We start from the raw sequence: 14543 nt of genomic DNA, 5'->3' as shown, positions 1-14543 counted from the left end.
CTTGTTTGCAGAGTATAAAATGTGAACTGCTGATGGTGAAACGTGACAAAAAAACATCACCGATAATTCAAATTAAATCAATGACCATTTTATTGAATGAATCAATTCTACAAGCATACTGTACCTTTAAACAGCATCAATGTTCTAGAATAATCATTCGTTGTCTTCAAATTCCAATGTAAAGAGTTCATCAAGTTCATTCTCATTTGCTTTGGCTATTGGCATCGTTGTGGTTATGATCCTGTTCCAGACAGGGACCAATAACTTCCTGTTTAAAGACAAAGTTTGAGATTCAAGGCACTTGCGAAGAGAAACTCAAAAATAAACTACGAGAAATATAAAACAATTTACAATATTTTATGCTCCAACATGCAGGAATAAAATGGAGGTACATGTGAATTAACAGGCAAACCCTAGTCAAAGTCACTGCACATTCTACACTAAATGGTAGATGCAACCAACAGATTCCACGGATTCCTTTGTGGAATTATCTACCACTGTCAGTAGTGCCGAGTCAACCAATCTTGTTGGAACTGTTTCCCTCATGAGGAGTTCCAATCTTCACTTAAGATCTTACCTGGAATTCTCTGTCAATGCAGTTCAGATGCCCTCAGTGCCACACTCCCAGTGTTTCGATCTCATTTCCCAGTACTAAAGTGCAACTTAAGCTTTTCAGCTGTGCTGAGCAGAAAGCTACTGTTCCAAAAGGTGCCTTTGCCCCTATGGTGTGCAGCATGAAGTCAATGTTCTGCTGCCTCCTTAGATTTTCAGGGTTCTCCGGTTACTTAAAGGATGCCAATCACAGCTCTTTTCTTGCTTGAATCCTTTCTCTGCTCTCTTCTGGAGCAACTTATGTACAGAATTCCAACACATGATCCTCAAAGATGAATATTGGAAACCCTTGAGAGATGGAGCTTCAGTGAGATTGGTTGATTTGAGCATTACCAATGCCTGGCTGGTTTGTTCAGTAATCCATGGACTCTACCTTGGTCACATCTGTTATTTGTGTAATGTGTGTTCAACAACAATTGGCTTGTTAATTCGCATACACCTCATACTTACCCTAAAGGTTAAAGTATAAGGTATGTATTGTGAATTGTTTTCTTCTGACCTTGCACAGTAAAGCTTATTTTTATTTGTTTGAAACCCATGGAATCTTGTGTGCCCCCACCCTCTCTCTGGAACCCTTCTCAATTGTGATGATCTGGTCCTTGTGCCATTTTCTTTTTGTGCAGGCACACTGGATCCATTCTCAGCCCGGAGAACTTCAAAATGTCAGATTGCACATGTTCCGTCCAGCTTTGCTATACGTTCTCAACAAGGAACGTCAAATCTCATAGCAGCATAAAACAGATTGATATTTTGCTTTCAGAATCATCACTCCACTACATCCATACCATTGGATATTCTGCATTGTTTCGATGATCAATGACAGTGTATTGTTATGATCCTGTGCCAGATCTTCAAGTTTCTGGTTAGATCCTGCTGAGGACTAATAAACTTTGTCTGCTTTAAACAAAACATTGAGACACAAGATTCCATGGGTGTCAAACAAATAAAAGTAAGCTTTACTATGCAAGGTCAGAAAGATAAAACAATTCACAATACCTACCTTATACTTTAACCTTTCAGGTAAGTATGAGATGTATGCCAATAAGCCAATTGTGGTTGAACACACCTCATTACACAAATAACAGATGTGACCAAGGCAGAGTCAATGGATTTCTGAACAAACCAGCCAGGCATTGGTAATGCTCAAGTCAACCAATCTCACTGAAGCTCCATCTCTCAAGGGTTTTCAATTTTCATCTTTGAGGATCGTATGTTGGAATTCTGTCCAAAAGGTCACTCCAACTGGGATGGTTTCAATGACAGCCCACTTTGCAGTATTTAAATCTCATCTCCAGGCTTTCCCTTCTCTTGGATTCCCAAGTATACATTCAAACCCCAACTCAAGCACAACTTCAGAGCTATGGCTGCGCCAAACAAATCCTGCAGCTCCAGTTGGGTGCATTTTCTCAACGGCAAGCAGCACTGATTCAACCTTCAGCTCTTTCTCTAATTGGAGCCTGTTTCTTGGCTCTTTCTTTTCCCCTTCACTGGACCTGTCCTTGTCTCTTACCTGGAAATTCCTTTTGAGACCGCTCTACTCTCTTAGGGGTTGCTTGGGATACTTGCTGGCTAAGGCATTCTGCTTCCGCTCACCTGGGTTTTCAAGCTGTTTTTATCATCTACCCTGCATAATGGACCTATTCTTGGCCCGTTCTCTACAGCCCAGCTATGACTGTAACACTACATTCTGCACCCTCTCCTTTCCTTCTTTATGTACAGTATGCTTTGTCTGTATAGCGCGCAAGAAACAATACTTTTCATTGTAAATCAATACATGTGACAATAAGTCAAATGAAAGAGCTTACACTGCCAAACTGAGCATGGACAGAATGTCTGAGGTTGGAAGTTGAAGTTCCTGACCTCCATGCTCAACCAGTATAGCTTTCATAATAATAGCATCCCAGATTTGATGACAAACTACACAAATCAAGTGGTGAAAGTTCTTTCTTCACCAACCATCTACCTTTTGCATTTGGATGAACATGATCCTTGAATGGCTTGTCGAGGCACACATCCAAAGGTTGAATTACAGACGTTAGACCTCCTGGTATAACTGCATGTTTTTTTTTAATTCACAGGGACCTCTTGATTTCATTGGTTATGTAGGATCTGAACATGTCTCACACTAATAATCAGCATTGTTTATGTAGGCCACAAGTTATCGACTCATAACTTCACTCCATCCTCATCCATCCAATGGTTGCCATAAACAAAATCTTCTGCAGGAAGCTTAATTTTTTTGATATACATTTGAAAAATGACCAAGACTTCATTTGGTTCCATTGTCTATGCAAGTTAGTACCATCATGAATCTTACCCTCATGTCCTGTGGTTTTCACTAGAAATGGTATTGAACCTTTCCACTCCAGTTTGGTTGCTGGACACAAAGTGAATGGGCATATTATCTACACTGACGTGATGTAATGGGTACTTGTGTTTTTGCTGCTGTCCAATCCACTAGAAACTGTATATTTAGGCATCAAGATCTTCTGGCTGTTGGAGCGATCTTGGTTTTCTGCCACACAACCAGACATTTTTGTTCCACAAAACAGCTACACCAATTAGCTGTTGCTCTGAATTCTTTCCTGGACTTGGGGGTTTCATTTGGCCTATTAACTGCATGTACTCATTGCATTTCGGGTGATAATGTAATCATTCTGACAGTTGAGGACCCATTCCCATACGTTTCTCAAGCTCACACACCAGTTCCCATTTTGATGAGGCATTTGGTCTTGGGCATCTTCAGGGTGAATTCCTTGAAACCAAGCTTATATTTCATCCTTTTTGCTGGAGGGTCCATTTATGTTCATTTGCCATGTGTGGTTCGCTGTGTGGCCATGACTTAAACTCCTATGCATTTCCTTGGCAACACTGCCAAGGAAATGTATTGCTTGCATGATGCCGAGTACCAACTTGTAGGTAGTAAAACATGCATCTGTGAGGTGGAAAATTGAGGCTGACTCGTAATGCACATGTGGTATTTCCTAGTGGAAAAGTTGCAGGGATGGGGGGGGGGCTCAACTTATACACTAAGTACAGACTTAAACATGAATTTTGGCATGGCGAAATTGTGTCTGATACACCTCGATCCACACTATCTTAATGACGGAGATTCAAAAGTGAGCAGTGGAAACAACGAAAACCAACATTCACAAATTCTTCCGGATCTCTACATGCTGAGTTTACCAGTAGGTTGTAGTTTAACACAAGTTTGCAAAAAAGAATAAGTATTCAGTCTACAACTAAGTTTTGGTGTAAATCGCAGAGGAACGCAATGTCTTAACTTACATGCCTTTGTCAATATCAATTTAACTATGGATCATTATTTGGAATGGGCCTGGTCTGTACATGATGGTTTAGATGGACTCCAGGTAATTTTTTCTGTATGTTTAAGGTATTGTATCCAAAGGGATTATGTTGCATCAAGTCAAACAAATATAAGCCTTACCACAAAGAGAATTGTTGTGGTGCAGAAAGAGGCCATTTGGCCCATCATGTCTGCACCAGATTGCTAAACGACCATCACGACTTAGTGCTATTCCCATGATTATTCCCTGTACCCCTGCACATAATGTCTTCTTGAATGTCTCGATTGAACCTACCTCCACCACACTTCCCGGCTGAGCATTCCAGACCCGAACCACTCACTGGGAGAGAAAGGTTTTTCTCGCATCACATTAGCTTCTTTTGCAAATGACTAAATCTGTGCCCTCTTGTTCTTAATGTTTTTATGAGTGGGAACACTTTCTCCCTATCTACTCTTTCCAGTTCCCTCATGATTTTGAACATCTAACCTCCTTAGTCTTCTTCTTCTTTACTAGCAGAACAGTCCCAACCTCTCCAATCTATCTTCATAACTGAAGTTTCTCATTCCTGGAACGATTCTTGTAATTCTTGGGCGGCACGGTGGCACAGTGGCTAGCACTGCTGCCTCACAGCGCCAGGGACCCGAGTTCAATTCCCGGCTTGGGTCACTGTCTATGTGGAGTTTGCACGTTCTCCCAGTGTCTGTGTGGGTTTCCTCCGGGTGCTCTAGTTTCCTCCCACAGTCTGAAAGATGTGCTGGTTAGGTGTATTGACCCGAACAGGCACCAGAGTGTGGCGACTAGGGGAATTTCACAGTAACTTCATTGCAGTGTTGTGACTAATAAATAAACTTTTTACTTTGTAAACCTCTTCTGCACTCTTTCCAATGTGTTCACTTCCTCCCTATAGTGTGGTGCCCAGAACTGTGCACAATATTTCAGCTGAGGTCTAGTGTCTTGCTGTGTTCTATACAATATGCTTTATGAACTGCTCTCTCCACCTGCCATCTTCAATGATCTATGCACGTATACAACCAGCTCACACTGCTCCTGCACCCCTTCAAGAATTTTATCCCTTATTTTATATTGCCTCTTCATATTCTTCATACCAAAATGCATCATTACTCAACTTGGAATGGCAGCCTAGATTAAGAACCCTCGCCATATTCAAAAGGTGCACTTACGCACATTTAATACAGAAATGAAGCAACTTCTAGTTTAATAAAAGACTAAACTTTTACTGCATGAGTAGTTAACAGAGTTGTATGCCATTTCATTCTGTGCCCCAAATTTGCATCAACTATTAACATTATCACAGCAAGAAAAATTACTTTGCACAAATCACAAAGCTGATATAAATTAGCATGCAAAACTTACTAAAATGGTAACAAAAAACTTCCTTGCTGTCTATAATCAAAATCTTGCAATATCAGTGGGTGAAAAAAGTACAATATCATCAAAACTGCTTGCAAAGTGGGAGTATTTCAATTCCTCTTTCCTGCTCCAACAGGGCAGTGTTCCCCTTCTACATTCCCGCCAAAGTTATGACAACCAACTTACTTAAAGTTAACCATATGAATAATGGGGGGAGCTCTTATGTTAACAACTAGGATACCTTTACATTTTTGTCAAAGACTTTATGTTGCAATGCACAAGCAGTTAGTCATTGGTTGTCTGAAAGGTGGATGCGCCAGAGGTTCAAAAGCAAGAGAGTTTGTGCCTACTTTTGAGATGACAGTAGTCATCATTGTTGACAGTGAATACACGAGATGAAATGAGAAAAAAAAATGCCTTGATTGTATCTATTTTCATTTTGTAGATGCTCCTGAATTGTAACTGTACAAGCTGTGTCATTTCTGAGACCTGTTTAAGATACTAAACCAGCAAATGCTGGCTCAACTTGACAATGTAAGCTGGGTGGACAAACTTTTGGCACTGCATTAACGCATTGTGAAAGTGCTGTTCTTCAAAGTGAAGCAGAACCCTGTGTGCCTCTTTATTTAAGGATTAAGAACTCATCACAATTTGAAGAGCAGGAAATTCACCCATAGCCAATTAAACTTCAAAATACAAATTAATTCCTGTTTTTGATTTAATATTTAATGACTTAAATATCTGAAGTACACAGTCCAAAAGATGTGCTGGTTAGATGCATTAACCGTGCTAAGTTCTCCCTTGTGTACCTAAGCAGGCGCCGGAGTGTGGCGACTAGGGGATTTTCACAGTAACTTCGTTGCAGTGTTAATATAAGCCTACTTGTGACACTAATAAATAAAAATAAAAATGTTTTAATGCAGTCAGTACATGTAGAACTACAAAGGTTAGTGATTTGGACAACGTGTCTACAAATGCTGACTCACCTTTGAGAATGATTGACAGACCATCCATCCTCTGTCCAACTCAATGCTTGTTTTAAAAAAAGCAAATCATATTTTAAAAACTTGGCAATGTAAAAATGTCTAAAACGCAACAATAACTCATGCATTTTAACTATCAGAGTTTAGATTTACCTGGAAAAGTTTATAATTTGTTTGGGAAACCAATGCTAATATACAATCAATAAAAACATCCAGTCCCTTGAAACTCCTCCACCATCTAATAAGAGCATGTTTGATCCTCAACCTCAATCCCGCTTTCTGGCCCAATCTGCCATATCCCTCAATTCCCTTAGTCTGTTGATCTCTGCCTTGAACATGTACAGCAACTGAACATCCACAGACCTCTGGGGTAGAGAATTGCAAAGATTCACAGCCAGGAGAGAAAAAGCTCATCTGTCTGAAATGGACATCTCCTTATCCTGAGATTAAGATTCTGACTATTGGGCTCTCCAGCCAGGTAAAACAACCTCTATCCCTGTTGAGGTCTCACAGAATATTTTATGTTCCAATTAGATTGCCTCTCACTTTTTTAAAACCCAGAGACTATAGGCATTCTACTCAATCTCTCTTTGTAGCAACAACCCTCAACACAGGAATTGACTTACTCAATTTTGTTGCACATTTTACCTTAAGCACAGGGGCCAAAATTGTGCTCGAGGGTTGATCTCTGAAAAGCCTTATATAATTGCAGCAAGACTTCATTACTCTCATACTCTAAACCCCTTGCAATAAAACTAACATACTATTTGCCTTCCTAGTTGCTTGCTGTAGTTGCATGTTCACTTAGCAGTCCGGAACTTCTGGTCTCCAGGTTGTAAGAAACTGGACAAACAACCCAAGGTGTGCTTATGGTTCCCACGGAAGCCTGGAAACAATGACTCTGGGAATTTCCCAGGATGCTTGAACTTTCAACGGGCAATTTCCCTGCTCCCTTTGACACTTGGCTCAAGAGGCCTTTTCAGAGGGTCTGAGACTTTGGACAATTCTGACTTACTTACTTGAAGTTAACCAGGAAATCCTTGTCTAGGGCTACTATAGAACTGATAATCCCCCTGCACATATCCTCCCATCCACTAACACACAAACCATTCACTTATGTACTGACACCCAAAGAAACTTGGGGACCTTTAAGCACTCACCAGAATATGGCAGCTGGTACCATAAAAAGGGGATACTGCTTCTATGCATTCTCTTCACTGCTCTCAGGATTTCTGCACTAAGGGAGTTCCTCTGCATTATGTATGGGAAGTAGTAGCCTTTTCAACATTTTCAGTTAAGTGGGTAGATTTCCATTTGATCAGCGTTGGACACATGGGTTGACTGGTTGGAAATTTTGGGCCTGTGTTTTTGTACAAAGACACCGAAATCCCTCTGAAAACCAACACGCAAGTTTCTCACCATTAAAAAGGAAGTCCTATTTTTCTATTCTTACCAATATGCCCTCCAATTTTTTGTTTGCTGGGGAGGGGGAGGGGGGGGAATATGCAGGGGATTTCTTTAAGTCCATGGTCCCTTTGAATATATTTTGGGTTGTTTCCACAGAAAACATTGCTTTCCAAAAAAGGGAACTCCTTCACATTATACTCCATCTGCCAACTTTTTGCTTCAATTAACCTGTCTATATCTCTCTCCTCTTTATAGTAGTACTTCCTTTAAGTCGTCATTAATATAAATATAATATAAATAGTTGAAGCTCCTGAACTAATTCAACAGCCTCATCAGTAAATGACCATTTTATTCCTATTGTTTTCTTCTCTTTAACCAATTCTCTAATATATTATCCCAACCCTACAAACCCCCTTTTTTGCAACAACCATTTGTGTAGTATAGTAAGTCTCACAACACCAGGTTAAAGTCCAACAGGTTTATTTGGAAATCTGTTGGACTTTAACCTGGTGTTGAGACTTTTCACTGTGCCAGTCCAACGCCGGCATCTCCACATCATTTGTGTGGTATGTTATTGAATACTTTTTGAAAGTCCAAATGAGATTACATCCACTGGTTCCCCAATATCTACTCTTCTTTAATATCTCCAAAAAAATTCCAATTGATATCAAATACTATTTCCCTTTCATTTAATCAAACTGACTCTTGTCTATGATTTTCTAAGTGCCCTGTTTTCACCCTTTACTAACGGATTGATCATTTTTCCAATGAGAAATGTCAGGCTAACTGACTTGTGGTTTCTCACTTTCTCTCCTATTTTGAATCAATCCCTTTGCTCTGATTCACAAGAACCTGACCCCATATCAACATGCCAGACAAGGCTCGGTTTTTCTAATTAATGCAAACAAACTATAACCACAGAGTTTGGGAGATAGCTTTATGTAAAGGATAACACTTGAATTATTTCACCACATACAGGAACATGTCCTCTGCAAGTAGTTAATTTTGCTTTCATCCCTTGCCGCTCACCCCAAGCCTGGAAGTAGAGTTGAAGAAAGCTGGTAATAATTGTTCAGTTACTTGAACTGAACCAACAAGAGCCTAATCTTGAGTAAGCAAGAACGCAGGTTATTTCTGCCAATGTTCTTCTGTCTAGGATTGCTTGTAGTTATCGGGGGAACTTCCTGGGAGTGTTCTAGTGTCTGTGGTGGGTTACTTGCGGTCATTCATTCTGTCCTCAAAGCATACTCTTTACTTCTAGTTTCTGCTTTTGGACTTGCGGAAATGGGACAGTCACAAAAACAACCATCATGCTGTCTGCAAAACCTAACAGTACTTGATATAAAATCTATGCTAGAGATTCCACAAGTCTTTGATTGAAAAACCACACACAAGAGTTTGTTCTATGAATTGATCACCTCATCTCAATACCCTCATCAAAATGTTTAAACCTAAATTGAGAGATTTCCTTTAAACATTATAAAACTGCTGAGAAGGCAAGTGCAAGTAATACAAGTGAAAATAACGACTAATTACCCTGGAGGTAATCCAGTGTCTTCACACTCCAAGTTAAGGCTCAAAACTATTACAGAGAGTTTTGCCTATTATTCTATTCCTTATGCTCACACCATGAAGATTGATGCAATTATGTTCACATATGCCTCACTCAGCAGGGTAGTGAATCTTGGAATTCTCTACTCAAGGGGGGCTGTGGAGGCTCAGTTATCGAGTAGAGATCAACAATCTTTAGATATTAAAGATATCAAGGGACACAGAGATAGTACATGAAAATGGCATTGCGGTAGATGAGCAGCCATGATTTAATTGAATGGCGCAGCAGGTTCAAGGGACCAAATGACTGACTCTGATTTCCGATGTTAGTCTTTGCAATTTGATGTAAACCTGGTGAATGTTTACAAGGTTTCAAACTTGTGCTTTAGCAATTCAAATTATGAGGGAAGGAATCACTCATGCCAGGGTAGTTATTACAAACAGCAACAATGGGAGAACAAGAGTTTTTTTATTTTGCAGTGATTATCTGTCATTTAATTGTGACAGCCCTGGGAAATATTTGGATCAGCATTTTACAAGTACGTTGCAGATGTTTTACTCTTTATGGGATTAGATCTAAATTCATACACATCAGAAAGTTCACTAACTTGTGGTGCTCAGTTAAAGTTCCCTTTGAAGGTTATTATTAGTCATTAGTCAACTTATTTCAAATGAATTCATGACCAAGTTAAAATAAAATGCAAATACGTTAACCAATGGGTTTCCAGATAAACACCCAAGTGTGAAATATATTTAACCACCTGCAAGTATCCATAACCTCGAGCAAGATTCGGTTTTGTAACCCTCTGAAACAAGATTAAGTTCAATTGCTCATATTGGTGTTTTATTTCAAACAAAGACACCTACAATTATTTTAAAAGTGAATATACCAGTTACCTTGTTCTTCATTTGACTGGAGTCAAATTATTGTAAATGTACATTGTACAACACTGGTCTCCTGTCACAACAAAATAAATAAATCATGGTGGTTTAAAATGCCTGTTCTGTCCCACTGCTAAAGTGGCAAAGAGCACAAATTTGGCATCTTCTGTATACATTTATACCATTCAAAAATATTTTTCCTACATTTACTTTTGAGCTAAAATTATAACTTTCCAAAAACAATTGAAGTGAAACTACTTTTGGCTTTGCAAGAGGAAGTGGGCTAATCAGAACTACTTCTTCTTTGGATGGAACCCAATGGGAGTTATAATGGATAATTAAAATTTATGTTCAGTTGAAAATGGAAGAACATTCTACTGAATGGCCACATAATCCCAAAGTTAAAAACCTGCATCTGGTTAGTAATCTGCATTTGAGATTGCTTTGTTCCAGTGTTCAGAAAAGAAGACAGTGAATCAGTATTTCTTGCAGGAATCTCCTTCAATTAATAGCACAAACTTAAATGTTGGACTGACTATTCCCATTGACACGAATGTTGTGTATAAAATATCTATTTCTAGGTGGAAACTCACCAGTATTAATAAGTCCACAATACTGAGCTCTCACTAGTGAATGTAGTTTTCTTCCTTTACATTCAGTAAAATGCAAACATTACATTTTTGGTGAGACCATGTTCAAGAATGTCTGTGCTGAGCAATTAATATCCACAACAAGCAATCAACAGGTCAGGAACAATTTGGGTTATATGTAAAGTAAAATTTCCTCCACCTCCCTCCCCAAGTGTCTTTAACATCAACATGGAATTACATTCCTCTATTTCAAAATTAATATTTTCTATTTTCCTATGCAAACTTTTTGTGGCAAATTATAAGTCACCCTGAGCTTGTATCCTCCATGAGTGGCATTAAAATGGCACTGTTGGGCCTTTACAACAATCTGTGCCTGCTGCAAATCCAGACAGATGAAAGGTATCCATGAAAGGAAATGTGTAATCTGCAGCCACTGCTGAGTAGTAGCTGTAATGAGAATTGTTCAAGGTTACTCATCCCTTCCTGGAGGAAAAAGAGCATGGCTTAGCATCTTGCTTCTCAGATGAAATCTAAACATTCATTTATCTTTAATTTCCTACAAAAATATTAAGACAGTGTGCCTAGCTGCCCCACTCCACACACTACTCCCCTTTGATTTACCTCAATAACCAGCACAATGCTTTGACAGTCACCATTTCTGTCATGTTCAAAGGTCTGGTCAGCAGTTGCTTAGACACAGTAAAACATCAGAAGCATTTTCACTGTCTGGGTTCCAGATACAACCAAAGCATTATTTGCGTGAGTCAAACAGATGCTCAAAAAACATTCAAGGCATTAAAATGCTTTAATCTTGGAGACATGGGTTAAAGTCCTGCCAGATGGGATAAAGGCTTACTTTGTTGGCTTTGAGGGTCATTTATGAAGTGCCCACATGAAACACACACTTCTGTAAAGTACAATTGTGCAGAAGTAGTTCCAGTGAACTTCTTTCCAGTTCTTCAAAGCTTTTTGGAAATCCATATTGGTAGTAAGAAGGCCGGAGAATTAAGCATTTTAAGTCTTTGAAAATTTAAAAACCCATATCAATAACTGCTACTGCAGATTTAACAAAGATTAAATAAACTTACCTTATTCAGATTTAGTGATGCACCTTCTCCATAACTTCAAAACAGCATTTGCCACCGCAGCATGAACATCAACTCCCCTACCCCCTCCTTACCATTTCCCATACAAGTGATCCCTATAACCTCCAGAAATACGAGTAGCACAGTATATTACACCATGAGCATGTAATGGAGCACTGGGTTGAAAACTTAAAACTTGAGAACTTAACCAAAATGCATTTACTTCCCAACTTCTGCAGTGTTAAGGGATGCAATAAGCAGAATGTTAGGCACCTTACCACAAAAGAAAAATCTAGGCCATTGCTGGCCTATTCCTACTCATCTGTTGACTAGGTGGCACAGTGGTTAGCACTGCTGCCTCACAGCTCCAGGGCCCTGGGTTTGATTCCCGGCTTGGGTCATTTTGTGGAGTTTGCACGTTCCCCTCTGTATCTGCGTGGGTTTCCTCCCACAGTCCAAAGATGTGCGGGTTAGGTTGATTGGCCATGCTAAATTGCCCCTTAGTGTCCTGGGGTGTGTAGGTTAGAGGATTAGCGGGGTAAACATGTGGAGTTACGGGGATAGGGCTTGAGTGAGATTGTTGTCGGTGCAGACTCGATGGCCAAATGGCTTCCTTCTTCACTATAGGGTTTCGATGATTGAAGAATAGGACTGCAGATGTCTGAAAAAGGTTTGCGCAAACTCCCTCTTACCTTCCTGCATCACCAAAATATATAACTTGTTATGGCATAGTACATTAATTTACAGGGGGAGAAATGAAGGAAGAGACTAAAGGATAACATTCCAATCCCAAGGAAAGTGAATTGAACTTTGGAAATATACAAGGTGCTAACCATAATATCCTATCTCCACCTGCAGAAGGCCAAACTTCAGATCTATATTCACACAGCTACAAAGTTCTTTTAATTTAACTTTATAATCTGGCAGATGTGGCTGTCAATTTTTAAAAATCTGTACCCTGCAGTAAAAGGGAAACAAGCTTCGAGTGCAACAGAAAAGTCCAGCTCAGCCACCTGCCCGCTAAAATATTAAACTACTCGCTAATACGTATTAAACATTTTCCCCATGCTTCCCATAAAGCTATGTGGAATTCGAAACATTATTAATTTCAGCTAATATTTTGCTGTCCAATCAAATTGTTGTTCCTATTAGTGACAACCCTTAAACAAGCCTGCAGCAGCGGACGCCTTCCCCACAGATTCTGATATTGCAGAGAGAATAGAGCCGAAGCTTCAAGTCTAGATGACCCGGCAGAGCTAAGAGCAAAGAGAATCAGCAGAGATTTGTACTATTGGGATGGTGGTGGTGGAGGGGGTGTGGAATTGGACAAAGGGAATGTAAATGAGGATACAGAAGGCTGGGAAGATACTAGGAGTGTCCATAAAGTGATCAGAATGTGAGAATGTGGAGGAGGTGGGGGGGGAGGGACAGGTACAGATTGTTAAAGGATTGCTTGGGGGGCGGAAGGAAGGAGAGCTGGAATGGAGAAGTGGAAAAAAGTGAAAAAAAGGATAATAACATGGCTAAGTGAGATGAAATGAAATGGAATAAGTGGAAATGGGGTGAAGGTGGAGGAGAGAGTTCATCCTCTGAAGTTGTTGAACTCAATGTTCAATCCGGAAGGCTGTGAAGTGTCCAATCGGAAGAGGAGGTGCCGTTCCTCCAGTTTGCGTTGGGGTTCGCTAGAACGTTGCAAAAGGCCAAGGACGGACATGTGGACAGGAGATGTGTATGGACATTCCACACCCCCTCCTCCTCTTCCCCCAACCCAATAGTCGGTAAATCCCTGCTGGTTCCCTTTGCGCTTAGCTCTGATGAAGGGTCATCTAGAAATGTTGGCTCTATCCTCCCCCACAGATGCTGTCAGACCCGCCGAGATTTCCCAGCATTTTCTGTTTTTCAGATTCCAGCATCTGCAGTATTGTGTTATTTTACAAAAAGAAACATTGCCGTCCTCCTATAGTACAGAATGCATCTGCACACAGTCGCCTGCAGGTAAGAAACTTGATTATGCTCCCCAACATATAAAAGATTAAACTGAAAATTGATGACTGCCCCTTCCACCAGAATATCGCAAGCCACACCGATCATCCCAATACGTTGTAGCTTCCTTGCTTCTTGGACAACTTTTAAAGGTCCAGTTGCAGTGCAAAGAGAGCAAACTTTTCATTTTGTTCTAAAAAGTAAAGCAGGTTACAAGGTCATACTCAACATTAACACACACAGTAAAGGTTGTGATGTTAAGACAAACAAATGAAGTTCAGGTCTAGCTGATCAATGGTATTCAGCCAAGCTTGATGCAGCTTTAAAAGTGAGCTTGGATACAACATTAAATCCAGTTGTATTAATCTTCCAAATTTACCAGAAGGAAACAAAGATATTAGTGGTCAAACTCGCTGCTTTCACATCCTGCTGTTCAGCTCAGATTTTCTGAATTCCTTCAGCTTCAATCCTCACCTGGAGAAATACATCACTTCAGCAAAGGAACAGCACATGGGAATTATGCCAATTTGAATGCTAGCAAAGTTATCTATTGCTGTACCCTTTTTCAATAGTCAGCCTCCTGCTGGCTGTCCTATTGAGATTCACAAAGAGTTAAAATATCCTCAAAATCCAGTCATGGACAGCTGCTGCTTTAGACTAGTATAGTGAGGGGTGGTGGTGGGGAGAGAGGGAGGGGAAGGTCCTTCTTCAGATGAAAGGTTGACATTCCTAGAGCACCTTTCCACATCCTTCTCAAGCAAACATCGCCAA

General features: G+C 40.0%; 1 protein-coding gene across 1 annotated transcript in view; it reads right to left on the bottom strand.

Annotated features, from left to right (window-relative positions):
* Positions 1 to 72: 72 nt before the first annotated feature.
* Positions 73 to 14543, bottom strand: part of foxk2b (forkhead box K2b) — a 106224-nt gene continuing 91753 nt past the window's right edge. Inside the window, exon 10 of the transcript XR_013499154.1 lies at positions 73 to 268. The gene's annotated coding sequence lies outside the window, so the exon portion shown is untranslated. The remainder of the gene's footprint in view (positions 269 to 14543) is intronic.

The sequence above is a fragment of the Mustelus asterias genome, chromosome 12 (assembly GCF_964213995.1).
Source record: "Mustelus asterias chromosome 12, sMusAst1.hap1.1, whole genome shotgun sequence".
In the NCBI taxonomy this organism is placed as follows: domain Eukaryota; kingdom Metazoa; phylum Chordata; class Chondrichthyes; order Carcharhiniformes; family Triakidae; genus Mustelus; species Mustelus asterias.
Note: the sequence above shows the minus strand (reverse complement) of the source record. Positions and strands in the feature narration are given on the sequence as shown.